Here is a 13,313-nt window from a genome sequence, read left to right as displayed (position 1 = left end):
GGGAAAAAATGCCCCGGCGGTCCTAGTGTGTTCACACACATCACTACCACATGTATATGGTAACAAATCCCCCCTGGAGTGATGCGGTGAACGAGAGCTGGCACATGAGTAAAGGGAAGTGCCATGCCCTGAGGACAGGATCAGTCCACAAAGGGGAGTAAGCCCAAAGCTTTGCGGAAAGCTTCAAGCTTCTCACGAGACAATGCCTTTGTGAAAAGATCTGCAAGGTTGTCCTGTGTTGGCACATAAGCCAAGCTGATCTCTCCTGCTGAGAGCCTCTCCCTGACATAGTGGTAATGCACCTCAATGTGCTTTGTGCGAGCATGAAAAACTGGGTTCCTCGCAACTGCCAATGCGCTCTGACTGTCAGTGTAGATAGTGTTGGCAGTGTCCTGTCCAACACCCAAGTCAGCCATAAGGCGTCTGAGCCATACACACTCAACCGTAGCTGTGAAGACTGCCCTGTACTCAGCCTCACAACTCGAAGTGGCCACAGTAGGTTGCTTCTTGCTCAACCATGATATACATGAACTGCCAAGCATGAAACAAAAACCACTTGTGGACACTCGCGTGTCAAAACAACCAGCCCAATCTGAGTCCGAAAAAGCATGTAAGTCTGGCGGCAATGATCCCCCCTTGGGATAAAACAAGCCAAGATGTAAAGTGCCACTAAGGTAGCGGAAAATCCTCTTGACAGCCTGCCAATGCTTAGACCCTGGGCTATGCATAAATCTGCTGACCTGCGAGACTGCAAACTGAATATCTGGCCTCGTGTTGCATACATAAATGAGGCAGCCAACAGCAGTTTGGTAAAGAGTGACATCAGCAGGATCGCCAGCATCATGTAGACTCAACTTCAAACCTGTTTCCATGGGAGTGGCAATAGGTTTGCAATCCTCAAGTCCAAACTTACATAGCAATGTCTCTATGTAACTTTTCTGACACAAGGCAATACCACCATCACACTGCTTAAACTGTATACCCAAGTAATGATGCAACAGCCCCAAATCTTTCATCTTGAAAGTAGCATTCAAATCAGCCTTAAATTCAGCAATATGTCTCTCATTTGGTCCAGTGATCAGCAAATCATCAACATAAAGAACCACAATGAGAAATACATCATCCTCACGCTTTACATACAATGTGCTTTCTGTTGGACTGTTACGAAAGCCTCGTTTAACCAAATGAGTGTCAGCTTTCTCATACCAAGCACGAGGAGATTGCTTCAACCCATACAAAGCCTTCTTACATTTGCACACTTTGTCCTCTTGTCCTTTTATGACAAAACCGCGAGGCTGCGTTACATAAACTTCCTCAAATATGTCACCATTCAAGAAAGCAGTAACAATGTCTGATTGATGTACATCCCAACCAAAATGAGCTGCCAATGCACATAGAAAACGCACAGTAGTCATACGACAAGTGGGAGCAAAAGTCTCTTCATAATCTATGCCTTTTTGTTGTGCATAACCCTTTGCAACAAGTCGAGCCTTATGGCGATCGATCTCACCATCCGGCTTGCGTTTCAACTTGTAAACCCACTTCGTACCAATGGCCTTTTTGCCAGGAGGCAAATCGCATAAAGTCCATGTGTCATTCTCTATAAGTGCATCATATTCTGATTTCATGGCAGCAATCCAATTTTCTGAATTCTGTGCTTCATCAAAAGACAGAGGCTCCTCAACATCATGTAAACTAGACACAGCCAAAGCATAACAATCTGATGCATAAGATGCATGGCGAGAGCCTGAACGAGTACGACTAGATAAAGGTGCATCCAATTTACTATCACGCAAAGTGTGCACCAGCCATTTTGGCATACCTCTAGCCTGCTCATTTTCAGCCCTTTCCTCATCAAGTACATCATGTACATCTGCATCAGTAATAGGCTGTTCTAAAACATTTTCAAAAACCCCCATAGGCTGTACATTTGCCTCATTGGAACTTACATTCGTATTTCCACCACTGAAAAGAGGCAACAAAGTGTCATAAATGTCCTGTGAGCTTACATTACTGTCTCTAGTACATGACAGCAAGGGTTGAACAGAATCTTCCACAAACACTACATCCCGTGAAACCAAAATACGTTTTGTTTGCGGATGATACAACCTGTAACCTTTGCTTTCAGTACTATAACCAACAAAAATACATTTGACAGCCTTATCATCCAATTTTCTGCGCTGCACTTGTGGCACCAAAGCATATGCCAAACAGCCAAAAACACGCATGTGCTCAATAGAAGGTTTTCTATCATGCCATGCTTCATATGGAGTAATAGAATGCAAAGCTTTCGTAGGACACCTGTTAAGTACATAAGTGGCACACATGATGGCCTCAAGCCAAAAAGAATGCGGCAAAGCTTGACTTTTGACCATACATCGTGCCATTTCCGTTAGTGACCTGTTTTTCCTCTCAGCAACACCATTTTGCTGAGGTGTATAAGGCATTGTACATTGGTGTTTTATCCCACGACTAGCCAGAAATGCATTAAATTCATGAGACATATACTCCCCCCCTCGATCGGAACGGAGGGTGCCCATAGTACATTTTGAGACATTTTCAGCCATAGCCAAAAATTGTTTGAAGCACATAAAAACTTCGGACTTCGCTTTAAGCGGAAATACCCACGCATGCCTGGAGTAATCATCAATGAAAGTCACGAAGTACAGGTAATTGCCCAAGGACGGAGTTTGCATGGGCCCACAAACGTCACTATGCACAAGCTGCAACCTGCATGTGGCCCTAACTGAACCATCCTTTGGAAACTTAGAACGCTGCATTTTACCCAGAATACAGCCTTCACAAACATGTTTGATAGGTGCTTCAAGAGGCGGCAAAGAAGCAACCATATCAGATTTCTGCAAACGCAGCAAACTGGCAAAATTCAGATGACCAAAACGTGCATGCCAAAGTTTTGCATCTGAAATAGCCCTTGAATCTGCAACAGCATTTGCAAAATTTTGTCCACACTTGTCATACAAAGTGAGCTTATACAGCCCACGGCACAAAAGCCCAGATGCAACAATTTCATCACCAAAACTAAGATCATGAACTGTACATCTGTCATCCACAAATTTGACTACAAGTCCAAGTCTAGCAAGTGCGGATACAGACAATAGATTCTTCTTGATCCCAGGTACATAAAGTGCATCAACAAGTGTGAAGGAACTGCCATTAGCAGCAGTGAGCACAATCTTTCCAACTCCCTGAACTGGATAAGAGGCGTTGTTGGCACAAGTGACTGAATTCCCATGAGGGACAGACTCGAGAGAGGTAAACAATTCACGATGTGAGGTAATGTGCTTTGTAGCACCACTGTCGAAATACCACACATGTGAATCTGCAGCAACTGACAAGCATGCATCATGGACAGCAGGATTGTAAGTGCACTCTGCGCTAAAAGCCCATTCTGCATCAACATCAGCATCACAATCTCCTTTCACAGAAGACTCAACAATGGCTGCATTTGTAGTGGAACCAGCATTTGCAGTGGAACCACCCTCTTTCTTCTTAGCCTCTTTGGCCTTCAACTTAGGACACGACTTGATCAAGTGATCATTCGCTTTACAATAATGGCAACGCATCGTCTTTTTGCCCTTATCACCAGAATTGCCAGACGAAGTGCTGCCAGCAGAAGCATTAGGAACAGAAATTTTGCCACTCGCAACAGAACCATAAGAAGTGGCTGCATTACTGTTACCACCCTTTCTTTGAGAAGCAATAAAAGCCTGTTCAACTGCACGCTGCCTAGTCCTGTTTTTTCTAGAAAGTAACTCTTGCAACAGCAATGTGCATAATGCATCAAACTTGACAACTTCAGGATTTCCTTGGGTCATCAGTCTCCAAGTACTAGCAAAAGTCTGGTAGGAATCTGGTAAGGCATCAAGAACAGTCTGCACAAGGGAACTGTCAGAAATGACTTCACCTGCAGAAATGAGTTGCTCATTGATATCCTTGACACTAGCAAGGAAAGTGTCCATATCATCTTCCTCATGCATAATCTTCGACTCTAGCTCTTTACGCAGCAAAGCAATTTTAGCCTCATTGCGGCTTGCATAAAGACCTGCTAGAATATCCCAAGCCTGTTTTGCAGATTTTGCTGAACGGATGTGAGGAATAATGGTGCGCTTCACAGACAACGCAATCAATGCATGAGCCTGCGCATCCTTAACATCCCAACGAGCTTGTTCTGCTGTAGGCAAAACAACTCTAACAGCTGCAATCCTTGCAGCAAGACCTGCAACATCCTCAACATCGCCTACATCTTCAGAACCAGGACGTACATCAATGCCCTGCACAATGTTCCAGACACCTTTTGACACAAGAACATGTTGCATCATATAAGCCCACATAGGGTAGTTGTCCCCATCCAACCTGTCCTCAGCAGCAAACATCTTGAACACATCTGTGTTGTTGTTGTCAGCCATGGTAAATGCTGCACCTGATGTGAAAACTGCCCGAAAATAGGAGAAATGGAGCGGGAACAACTTGTGCTATATAGCACAAACCGTAGAAGACTATAAGGCACCTGTTATGCAGAAAACGGCACTGACAAAAAATTTGCACAAAATGACGAAATAGCCTGTGCAGTACTGCCCGTAGTGGAAACGGAGGCCGAAATGAGCCCAAATCAAAATTCTGAGCAAACCGAGCTCTTCGATCTCTCCCAAAATATTTGTCGACCTGCGAACGCTTGCCAAAGCTCACTGAAATCGGAGAAAGTGAGCAGGCGTGTGCTGGAGCAGCTGGCGACTAAGCCCGGGAGGACGTGACCTGCTCTGATACCAATTGTTGGAATTAGGGTTGCAGAGAAACACACACAGCTTGGAGAAGACGAAGGAAGCTCAAGGCACACAATAGAGAGTATATTACTTAGTGTGCAATGGAAAGATAGATAGCCCTAGAGTGATGGGCGTATATACAATGCACGGGGGAAAAAACCTCCTAAAGAGGGAAAAAATGCCCCGGCGGTCCTAGTGTGTTCACACACATCACTACCACATGTATATGGTAACAAAGCCTATGAGTTGTTGTCTACAATTAAAAAGGATGGATCAGCCCAAATCACTGACCAACAAGGGCAGAAAGTAGAAGTGGTTATCACAAAAGAGATTGTATTTTCACTTTGCTTTTTTTAGTGCATTTTGTTATTTTCTTTGATTTTTTTAATAAACATGTCAAAAATTAATAATAAATAGCAAATGACCTTAGATGGGAAAACTGAAGCTATGCTAATGATCAGAAGAACAAGGCAGACATGCACAAAAAATTTCAATCAAATCGGTAGATGGAAGCGAAAAGCCTAAATTAGGCGGCCAAGGCCTACTTTCGCAAATTCGTGCAGAATGAGCTACGAAGATCCGGTTAATTGGTCTTTTTTTGTTATCTTTTATCATCTTTCTTGATATTGGGACTTGAAAATGGATAAATTCAATAAAAAACAATAAAGTTGTGTTTTTCAATGGATTTTCTTATTTTTTGTATTTTCCCTTTGCTTTTTTTAGCACATTTTATTATTTTCTTTGATTTTTTCAATAAACATGTCAAAAATTAATAATAAATAGCAAATGAGCTCAGATGGAAAAATTGAAGCTACGCTAATGATCAGAAGAACAAGGCAAACAAACACAAAAAATTTCAATCAAATCCGCAGGTAGAAGCCTGAAGCCTAAATTAGGCGGCCAAGGCCTACTTTCGCAATTCGTGCAGCATGAGCTACAGAGATCGGATAGATAAATTTTTTGAGTCTAGCATAGATTTCACGGCCTAGTAGGACGAACAGGGGAATTTGGGGGGAAATGGTTTGGGAAGTTCGAGTATACATACCCAGGGTATTCTAAAATCACCTCATTTCCACTAGTCGCCCTTGGAGAAGAGAGCTCTCAAAAAGCAGAAAACATCTTGAAGACTACAAAGTGTCAAATTTGACATACGAAGTCAGATTGACTCCAAATGGGCCAAAATTGGATGGGTAGCTTCATGACTATGTAGCAGACAAGTCCATAGCTCCAAAAGTGGCTAACCAACTCCAACAGCAATCTAGTTACAAAAATTGATGATTTCACAGTCGACAAAGCACGAAGTAATGCCAACAAGATGCAACTTTACCAAATTCAATTTAGGACTTGTTTTAGGTATATTGAATATGTTTAGGTCAAAATTTATCAAGTCTAGCAAAAAAAGTTGACTGCTATAATCAATTGCGATTATTTACTTTTGCACTTTTTTGGCTTGAAAATGGTACCTTCACTTCACCTATCATTTGTACACACCTATTATATGCCACATTTCAAGTATGAGCCAAAAGATCGAGGAAAACTTGGAAAATTATAAAAAAACGCAAAGAAGTCTTTCCAAACCAATTTCTGAGTTATTTGTCACATTTTTTGATCCAAATCACCCCATATCTCATACACAGGTTCTACATCATGCCTAGAACCAAGTTGCACCAAAAAATGTTCATTTTGATGAAAAACTTAATAATCATGATTATTTACTTTCTTGCCAAAATGGGGAGAAATTGCAACTTTGACATTATGAAACCAAAGCACATGATGTCCCAAGCCCACTAACCAAGTTTGAGAAAATTTGGACCTTAAAATCTCAAAATCCTTATATATCTACTGTTTCAGAGATTGAAAGCCTAAATCTGGCACCATTTTCACCCTGTGCACTTAAATGAGCCCACACTTCACTCAGAGCACCCAAATGCTATATATTTCAAGCCTATGATATCAAAAATGCAAAAGATTGAAAAAAAATTGAGCTATAAATAATCGTGATTATTTACTTTTGTTGCAAATTTTGCTTGAACTTTATGGTTTTGATTTTTTCATGTTTTTCCAAAACTGATTTGAAGCAAATTGGACTCAATTTGTCAGCAATTCAGACTCAAGGGCATTTGGAGCGAAAATTGCAAAAACTTTCTAACTTTGGAACTGTATTTCCCTAACAAGAGCAATGCAAGCTGCGGAGAAGGCCAAGAAAAGGGTGTCTTAGAAAGAGAAGCTGTAAGAGCTACAATCCTACCAACTGAAGCCAATTTCAGTAAAGACAGCCAAGGCAACATACTTGTCTAGAGAACAGCTTGAGGAAAACAATACAACAGTTTTCGCTGGTAGGGTTGATTATGGACACCAAGTAGAGCTGCAACTGCTCTCGAAAGAGATCTATGATGTCGTTGAAAATCCATACACAAAGGAGGCCAACAAAAGGCTGGGCCTCAAGGATTTCTACAACCAGGAGCCATGTGGCGTAGATTTCCATAAAGCCTATGAGTTGTTGTCTACAATTAAAAAGGATGGATCAGCCCAAATCACTGACCAACAAGGGCAGAAAGTAGAAGTGGTTATCACAAAAGAGATCGTGGTTGAGGCACTGAAGTTGCCAACTGAAGGGATGACAATGCGGGCCAAGGACAAAAAGACAGCAGGCACCTTCACCAAGGAGATTGTTGCTACAAATTTTGCTAACCTCATCCAAAAGCATGTGGAAGAACCAGCACGTCTGTACCACCAGCACTTCCACTTTCTAACAAAGAGACCACCGTAGTACACAACACCAAATCATGCAATTGCGACTACATTCACCCAAGTGTTGAAGTCGACAAGCAGGCAACTGATTGATCATGCTCAGTATGTACTAACTACAGTGAAGGGCACCAAGAAAGAAGGAAAAATCACCTAGCTGGGCATGGCGCACTTGAAGTACTGACAAGAATAGCATACCATGTTATTGGCATGGCTGACAATTTGCTACCAGCCCCAGACCAGAACACATGGATTGTGTGTGCACAGCCTTCTCCGAGAACTGCACGGTCGTCAAAGAGAGTTTACAAGTTAGATGAAGAATTGGCAAAAAGATCTCATGAAGCTCATAGTAGTGAGAGCTTGGATAATGAAGAGGGAAGAGCAGAATAGAAGAGATGAAGAAGAAAGCAGTAGCTTCACACCAAAAGGAACCTGAGAAGATAAAGGAGACGTTTGAAAGAGAAAAACAAACTTACAAAAGAAGCCGCCAAGCTGCAGGTGAGGACCCGGCAAAGTGGGCTCCCAAAGAGATAAGGGGTCCCAGAACTAAGAGTCCTACAAGGAAAGAAGCAAAGGAGTCCATAGACTTCCTTGAGTGCATGTATGCAGAGAGAAAAGCCCTCACATTAAAAGAAGCTCAAGAAGCTGAGATAAAAGCAAGAGAAGAAGCAGCAGAGCAGCAAACACAAGTGAAAGCTACTACACAAAGTGAGACATAGCACAATCAGGAGGAAATTTCTCCGAAGCCTACCTCACCCGCTACAGAACAGGTAGACCACCCAATGCCAAGCCCTCCCCCTTCACCAACAGTTAGACCCAATGAAAGAGAGGAAGCCAAAGAAAAGGAGCTTCAACACCAAGCAGTCAGTTTTGAGCAGCCCAACGCAACAAAGACAAAGGCCACCCCTTCTACAACCACCCAACAGGAAACGGACGAGGCATCCATGAAGCCTCAAGAAGACAAAGCAGCCGAGGAAACTGCACAGCCTCAAAGAGAGGCAGAAACCCCGTCGCAACCACAAAAAGCCGCCACAAAACCACCTAAAGAGTCACAAGCTAAAATGGCTGAAACATCTAATATCCTATAGCATGAAGATTGACAAACAAATGACAAAGTCATCCTGCAAGTGAATGAACATGCCAAGCAGATGCAGGAGATGACTAAAAAAATGCGAGAAGCAACACTTAGCCGCAGTACGAAGGCTAAAGAGTTGGAGATGGTCATTGACACTCTACAAGGTGAGCTAGAGGACAAGATGAATGTCATTATAGGTTTGCAAAGACAAGTCTACAAGCTAAAATCTGAAGCCAAACAACACCAGCTAGCCAAAGAGAAGCATCAAAAGGAAATGGAGGAGCTGGGAGAACTTCTCACCCAATTATCAAATGCATGCAAGACCAAAGACCAACAACTGATAGACGTAACCAATGAACTCTTAACCACAACTCTGCCAGTTTAGAAGATCGAAGTGCAGCTCGATGTAGAAAATGCCTCTCTTCAATACTCAAAGCAAAGGATTAATGATCAGGCAGCATTTTTGCAACAGATAAGGGAAAATCCTGCAGTTGACTTGATCAAAGGTAAGATGAAGTATATAAGGAATTGGAGAAGAAGAACAAGGATCTCGAGCTAGAGCTAAATCTAGAGCAACCACAAAGACGAGACCTTGCGCTGATCTGGGTACAATGCGAAGAGAAACTACTCAAGGAGATAGTAGAGCTAAAGAGAGTCAATTAGCTACTACGAGAGGGACAACCAGAGACACAAGAAGAATCTGGCACCTTCAAGCAACCAAGTATTAAAATTCCATCAGTCTCTTTTGTTGAGATGGAAATACTGCCGACAAAAGAGAAGAAGATTTTCAGGTACCACTAACAGATACTGAACAAGTGCCCATGGTCCAACTTTCCAAAGCTGAGGAAGATGCACTCAAAGAACATGTTGCTCAGGAGACAGATGAACAATGTATTGGGAGTTGAGAGTTTTCTATTCAATCAATGTCACTCAACTCACTCCCAACCAAATCAATGCACAATGGCATCAACAATCATTGCCATATCCTTTGATCAAGGTAGAACTGTTAAAGTAAAAGAAAGACTATATAAAGATAAGGAAGAAGAAGGCGTAGAGGATGTTCACCCCAAGTGGTAAAAGAACTGGTTGAACAAGAATCCAAGATATTTGATTCTGTTCACAAGAGCACCTGCAACCCTTCAGAAAGACCCAACCTTTTGTCTTGTACCACGGGTAAGGACATGGCAAGCACATGAAGCACTGAATAAGAAGCGGCCTAAACGGCTAAACTATCCGAGATTGCCAGCTCTAGAGCAGGGATCGGCGATAGAGGAATACATTGTGAAAACATTAACGGGCACCATGACATTCTTCAAGAGACTTCGTGACCTCTCATGTGCTATGCTATACAAGATCTATTGAATGATACTCACATGTATTGAAACTTTTCACGAGCCAGAGCAAGCAGGAGTACCATGGATGTCATTCCTCGAAGGCAATCAGAGCCTCTTCTATGACTTAAGTGGCCAGCCTTCCGAAGAAGTTCTTTACGTATTCTATGCTAGATGCATGTTTTTGCCCTCATGTTTTTGGCATTTGAGGAAGCATTTTATACAGAGTTCTTCACTTGGCAAACGAAGATATTTGAGCTAGTGATATGCAACCTCATCTCCAGATTTGTTGGCTATTCAGTCATTAAGCTTCAAAACAGAGTCACCATGCAGTTCTTACAGGTACCTGACAAAGAGAGAAGACTGAGATATGAGAAAGCACTCCATGTGCTTAAAGATCGCCTCGCCAGTCATCAACCCAAAGATTACTTCAGCCCATGACTGTGGTGTCAAGGGACGACACAGGCGAGGAAGGGGGGAATGTTAGCAGCAATATAACTCATATCACATCTTTTGGAGCTTCCATTGTAAAAACACTTATTATTTTGATGAATTGAGAATATTGTAACTCCTATTTTCCAGATAAAGATTGTAATTGATGAGCCGGGGTTACAAGCTTCCAGATTGTATCAACCTGTCTTTAGTTAGGTCTCTTAGATTATTAGTTTTGACCACCAAAAACCTTGGCTAAGCTATAAAAGCCAATTTTTGTAAATTTTAAAAAAGCTTTGAATAATAGAAACAAAGCGTGAGCTAATGGCGATCACTTCTCTCCTTCTTTCACTTCCTTCTCCCTCCTCGATTGTCACATTGCAGTCGTGTATGTTGCGTTGCAACCGCAGATAAGAGCTCTACGCATTGATGTAAGCCCTTTCATGGTATTTTGTAGCTTTTGGCATCGTCGACCAGTGGCCTAATTTCATCATAAGTAGGAATTTAAGCTTTAAAATATAAAACTAAGTATAGGCGGAGTATTGGGGCATCATTGCTAAGCATTTAGATGCATTCTGGGTCAAAAACGACTAGATCAAAAAGTCACTGCTGTTAATAATTTTCATTTTTTCATTTGACCTAAAGTGAGCTTTGAGACCATAAGCATGTGTGATTAGGTCTTATAAACATGTCCTAGAAGTTTCATTACGTTTGGATGTTGTTTGATGTTGTAATGGATGTGATTTGTTTGCCGATGAGCGATTGGCTATTGGTGATTTTAGTCATTTGAGTGTAGCTTGAGTTAGGTGCGAGTTGGTTGTTTTTTTCCAAGAGATTGACAACCTCTTGTAGCCTCTATGCACTAGTCGAGCTTCGTCCCATAAATTGACAATTGTATTTCTGGTTATCGCTACGTCTGCAATAAGATAGGAGTGCGGTTAGACAACCATCCCACATTCTCCTTCCTCTTCCCTACCCTCATTCCCCGCTATCTCTATCCACCTTCAAAGGTGTTTGAGGCCTTGGGACTGAGGCTAGCGGGATGGTTAATGCTTTTACAATGTTTATGTTATTCTTGCAATGCATGAACCTTTCCATCTTCATTGCAACACCTAGGTCAAAAGAAACACAAAGATTGTATTGTACCAAGTCTCTCTTTATGGGAGAATCTATAAAAAAAAAGCCTTTTGGAGGACCAGATCCACATAAATCTGATCCTCAACTCTTGTCATGTTTTCTAACTCTCTCTCTCTCTCTCTCTCTCTCTTGCAAAATTATTGCTCATGCCAAGTTTATTAAGTATAATGGTTGTTGACAGACACACTAGTATGTTAGTTTGTTGGTCAATCAGATGTAGTTGGATGGTCAGTCGGATATGCTTTGCCGGATTGTAATAGATCCGATTATGGTCAGTCGTATTGTACTAAATTAGATACTTAACATTTAGTTGTATTCCAAGACTGAGGTTGTTATAACTACATTCAGGTGAAGCAAACTTATAAGCTCACTCTGCGCATGTATGGATCCGACTGAAATGGGTTGAGTTTGTAGTTCTTTTCTTGATGAATAGAGTGGATCTGAGTTCTATTTTGAGTTATATTCTTGCTCTATTACATCTCACTTTTGTATCACTTGTTGTATCTGAATGTAGTCTTGAGTTGTGTGAGGTTAAGGGTAGTATTTTAGTCAAATTTTCTTTGTGTTGATGAACCACAACACATTTGGAGATCCTACGGGTTATGTCCTCTTTTATGAGTTCATAAGTAGTTGTTTGTTATCGCACTTATGGATGTTTTCTGGGATGATGCATGTCCAAGTGGGGTAGGAGAATCTTGCATATATTATACAAGGGCTCAAGCCAAGGCAGGCAACATAGATCCATTTCATTATGATGTTGTTCCTGATGATGATGGAATTGATCCACCACTTGAAGAATTGATGTTAAATTTTGGTGCAGAGAGTTCTGGCACAACAGAGGGAAGGGCAGTGAGGAAATTTTTTGTGGAGTTACTCTTGATAGGAGGACCTGTGAGAAGTAGAAGATGACTCCACTTGACCCATTCAAGGTTTCTAACAAGCAAAGATCTACAAGAATCCCAAATCCTATTTCCATGGCCAAGCCACCTCCTAATCTGCAAATTAAATCAACAAAGTTTAGAGAAAAGTCTAAGGAAGACGTAGATTGTCATGTGGTGCAATTTGAAACGAGATGACAAGCTAGTGGATATCAGGTGATATACATGGATCCTATCAAATTACAAAAATTTGTAGCTACATTGAAAGGTAAGGCCATGAGTTGGTTTAGCCAATATGGTATGACTCACTTTTTTACTTACAATGCACTTGGAGAATCCTTTTTACAAAGGTTTAGAAAGGAGAAAACTCATACATACATTTTAAGAAAGTAGTGTCTTGTATCAAACAAGGTACCATGCTTGTAGAGGATTTTGCTCAGAAAATCAGGATTTTTGTTGAAAGATTACAGGGTAATGAGAGACCCACTGATGAGATGTTAGTTGGCTATTTTCTAAAAGGTTTAAGGAGTGGTATTGAGAATTTTGTGTCCAGTATTGATATTGCAAGTGGTTTTAATATCTCAGTACATGCTGCATCCAGGGTGGAGAAGAGGATTGGCATGACCAAGTCTAGCAAAAGAGGAAGCAAGGATTTTGAATCTGGTTCTGGTTCTGGTTCAGGTACAACTTCTTCTTTTGAATTTATTCAGAGAATTCATTGATGAGGAGGATAAGAAGAAGAAGAAAATACTCCTGATAAGAAAAAGAAAGAAAAGTAGGTGTTGAATTGACTTCATTCAACAGTTAAAGAGTATTGGATATTCAGTAATTGCTCCTAAAGAGAAAATTTTCTTTGAAATTTGTGAAAAGGGTGGTCAAATAACTGCTCAGGGTTGGTATAATCGAACATAGAGGAATAAACCACCTTCTA

Source organism: Adiantum capillus-veneris, chromosome 2 (assembly GCF_014529385.1).
Source record: "Adiantum capillus-veneris isolate H3 chromosome 2, ASM1452938v2, whole genome shotgun sequence".
Lineage (NCBI taxonomy): Eukaryota > Viridiplantae > Streptophyta > Polypodiopsida > Polypodiales > Pteridaceae > Adiantum > Adiantum capillus-veneris.
This window is presented reverse-complemented; position numbering follows the sequence as displayed.